The sequence below is a fragment of the Tupaia chinensis genome, unplaced genomic scaffold (assembly GCF_000334495.1).
Source record: "Tupaia chinensis unplaced genomic scaffold, TupChi_1.0 Scaffold000247_1, whole genome shotgun sequence".
NCBI classification, from domain to species: domain Eukaryota; kingdom Metazoa; phylum Chordata; class Mammalia; order Scandentia; family Tupaiidae; genus Tupaia; species Tupaia belangeri.
Window position 1 is genome coordinate 1,546,375 of NW_006159725.1, and position 3,961 is coordinate 1,550,335.

A 3,961-nucleotide genomic window follows, 5' to 3' on the forward strand; every position below is an offset into this window, starting at 1 on the left:
TGTAGCTACCCATATCAGGCTAAGTAGTTGGTCAGCCTGACTACTGTAATCCTCCCTGATCTTTTTCCCCATTGGTCACTTTCAAACACTCCCCTGGCCCAGCAGGACCAGCCTGTGCTTCGGAGCCCCGTGCTCTTCCTTAACCGGCAACATGGTGACCCGGCGTGGAAGGTCCCATCGAGCTTGAGTGACGGCAGGGCATTCACGCCGGGCTCCGACCTCTGAACGGCCCGTGTTGCCCTCATGACCAGCTGCTGCTGCTTCTCACCACATTTCACGATCCATCTGCTCAGGAGACAGCTGCCCTGACGTAGGCTCGGTGGGTCACAAACCTAAGAAAAGGCCAGGAAGCCTGGTTCCTGTTTCTGAGCTTGTGCAAAGCCTGTGTGGTGGTTTCACAGGAGACGAGAGGGGGTGGGATGTCAGACGGCAGGAGAGTGTCACGGGTTGGCCAGTTCAGTTTCTTTTCCTTCGTTTTCCTTCGAAACCGTAGAAGGCTGGTGATAGCCACAAACAGCCCATCCTTTTTGCCTTTATTTACTTATTTATTTTGAGAGAGATTTTTGCTACAGGGTGCATGCACTCGCCAGAGAGACAAAGAGAGAAAAAGAGAAAGTGAGAAATAATCACCCCCCCCTCCGCCTCCAGGTGGATGGCCACACTGCGATTCCTTCTCCTCCATTCTCCTCTTGGGATTTTGGGCACGCACACGTGCCCTGCATGAGTTTTTTTGTTTTGTTTTATTTTTTTATTTGTTTGTTTTTTGGAGAGGTTTTTGCTATGGGGTGTGTATGCTCGCCAGCCAGACAGAGAGAGACATAGAGACAGAAAGCGAGAAATCACCCCCCTAGAGAGATGGCCACGCCACAATCCCTTCTCTTCCATTCTCCTCTCGTGATCTTGGGCACGCACGCACACGCACCCGGCGTGAGTTTTAAGCCACCGGGTCCGGGACTCAAACCGCGGTTGACTACATGGGAATCCAGCGACATAGCCAATATGCTAACTGTTGGTCTCCCCTGCATGAGTTTTAAGTTGCTGTATTCAGGACTCGAAATGCGGTCTACTTCGTGGGAGTCCAGCGATGTAACCATTACGCTGTATGCGATTCCCCTTTTTTTGCCTTTATTACTTGGATCTCATATGGCCCCCTTACTGCTGTGGCGCTTGGCTTAGCTCTGCTGCCCAGGGTACCACTCCACGCACTGGTTCTTCCCCTCTGCTCTGGTCTCTATGAAAACAGACTTGTTCTGACTCTCATTCCTCATGTCTAGTTGGGAACAAATGGGACGAGATGAAAAACGACGACGACAACAGATCAATTGACTGTCACTCGCTTGGTGGTGTAGTTCTCGCTGTGCTCTGAGGAGCCCTTGGGATCTGCAGTCCTTCCAGATGTGACCTTGGTGAGAGAAGCAGGCCGAGAAAGGACACGCAAGCACGTCTTCAGACCCCGGTCATGCATCCGCTTTCCTCTGTTTTGTATGCTGAAGTTCCACGTAAGTTTTTCATTGTAAAAACTCCAGTTCTGCTGCTAAAAAGGAAAGCATGGCTGTAAAGCACTAGCTGAAGGGTCAGTCCTCTCAGGGCATTTCTCTTCTGATGGGGATTAGGAATGTCTTTATCACAAACCGACTGGGAATCAGCAGTTAGCGTAATGGCTATGTCGCTGGATTCCCACGTAGTTGACCGCGGTTCGTGTCCCGGACCCGGTGGCTTAAAACTCACGCCGGGCGCGTGTGCGTGCATGCCCAAGATCCCGAGAGGAGAATGGAGGAGAAGGGATTGTGGCGTGACCATCCCCTCTGGGGGGTGATTTCTCGCTTTCTGTCTCTATGTCTCTCTCTGTCTGTCTGGCGAGCGCACGCGCCCTATAGCGAAAACCTCTCAAAAAAAAAAAAAAATAAAAAACCAACTGAGGAACAATGAAGCCTATTGGCTATGAGCCTGAGTTTGTATCCAAGCTCGCCCTTACTGGTTTTTAGACCAGAGTTTGCAAAGATCCCCCTTCCAGCTCAGTGTCTGAAATACCTAGGATTGCAACTCTGGGGGTCAAGGTCAGGACCGGGAGCGAGGAGGGCCCATGTTCTTGTCCTCTCACACACTGTTTTTCAGAGTAAAAATTGTTCAGTAAGATGATGACAGGCGTGAAAGAGGAGGAGAGGAAAGAGGAAGGAATGCTAAATATATTAGATATGGGTTTTGCATATTTAGCCAAAGTGACCGAAGAGAAGACAGTCTTCAGGATAACACTATTATGGTTTTCTGTTCCTCTTTCCCAGGGGGGTTTGTTTCATTTGTTCTAGGAATTGTCAGACGGTATGTGTGCTCTCCAGAGAGAGACAGAGGGACAGAGAGGGAAAAGGCACCCCCCATGGGGTGTGCCTACACCACTGTCCCTCCTCTTCCATTTCTCCATCCTGTTGGGTTTTGATGTGCATGCACATGTGCCCAGAATGTTCTTCAAACCAACCGAGCTGAGATTAGAACCACATGGTTGGCCATGAAGGATCTAGTTCCCTTAACCACTAAGCCAGAGGCTGGGCCTTCCAGGCCTTTGAAACTGAATTTTGTATTGCTCTCTTATTCACTGGGGAGAGAGAGAGAAAACACCACCCAAAGGGGCAGGATCCTGCTGTGGTTCTTTTTCCTCCATTTCTCCATCTCAGGGTTTTAGATAACATGCACACATACCCAGCAAATCCTTTGCACAGCCAGGGCCAGGATTTGAACCGTGGCTGGTCATGTGGGATCTCGCTCCCAATGCACAGCACTTAACCGCTACACTGCAGGACAGGCCCCCCTATTTCCCATGTTGATCAAATCTGTTCCTTGCAGTTTCCTCAGCCAGACCATGGCTTCATGTCATGTCGCAGGGTGCTCTGTGGCCCACCGTGATTATACTCAGGAGGGTGCATCCGGTTCCTGAGCTCTATAATGACCATCACGTCCCCTCATAAGTCTCCCTTCACATGACTCCAGACCACACTGCTATAGAAACCCGACAGATCCTGGACAAACAGAAGACATGGCAGGATATTTACAGTTCTAACTGCCATAGTCTCTGCGTCTTGCTGCTTTCATCGAAATTATCAATACACGTGGAACCCGGAGCCCATCTACCGACCAAGCTGAAGTGAAGGAGGACACTGACAACACATGAGAACGCCTGGCAGGAGATGTTGGAGGTGACCGAGGAATGCGGGAGACTCCTCTTCCAGAAAACCTAAAAATAATGGGGAAGGAGCTTGTCTGTGTGGACCAGTTGAAGTACCTGGAACCGAGAAACAGGGTTAAAGGATTTTGACAGTTCTTTTCTGGGACACAGTAGAGCTCAGCGATTAAGAGCATGGACTTTGGAGTCAAACGGACTTGGAAATGAGACCCAGTTCTATCACTTACTAGCTGTGAAATTGTGGGCACTCTACTTAACCTCGCCACAGAAAATTATAATGAGGATTAAATCAGATTAATGGATCGAAAGCGTTTAGCATAGGATTGGCACCATAGAAAGTGCTTAGCCTATATTGGCTTCGGCACTTGGTCTTGAGTTTTATTCACTCTTTTCTTTCAACTCCCACGTCCATGGCATCCACACAGAACCAATCTCTTGCAACCACTCTGCATGGTTCCTTTGCATCCAGCTCCAAAGCTGCAAGTCTCCAACTCCACACAGGTTTGACAGTCTCAGCTGGTTCTCTAATTAAGTCAACTGGCCGGGACCAGCAGTTGGCATAACGGCTGTCACTGGACTCCCATGTAGTCGACCGCGGTTCGAGTCCTGGACCCAGTGGCTTAAACTCATGCCGGGCGTGTGCATGTGCGTGCCCAAGATTCCAAGAGGAGAATGGAGAAAGGATTTCCGCGTGGCCATCCCCCCTGAGGGGTGATTTCTCACTTTCTGTCTTTCTGGTGAGCGCACATGCCCTATAGCAAAAACCTCTAAAAAAAAAAAAAAAAA

At 49.7% G+C, this 3,961-nt stretch overlaps 1 long non-coding RNA gene across 1 annotated transcript in view; it reads left to right on the plus strand.

Moving 5' to 3' along the window:
• The first annotated feature begins 232 nt into the window (after positions 1-232).
• LOC114007853 (uncharacterized) overlaps positions 233-3,961 on the plus strand; it is a 5,491-nt gene continuing 1,762 nt past the window's right edge. Inside the window, exons 1-2 of the long non-coding RNA XR_003549437.1 lie at positions 233-319; positions 1,275-1,499. This is a non-coding gene — a long non-coding RNA (uncharacterized LOC114007853). The remainder of the gene's footprint in view (positions 320-1,274; positions 1,500-3,961) is intronic.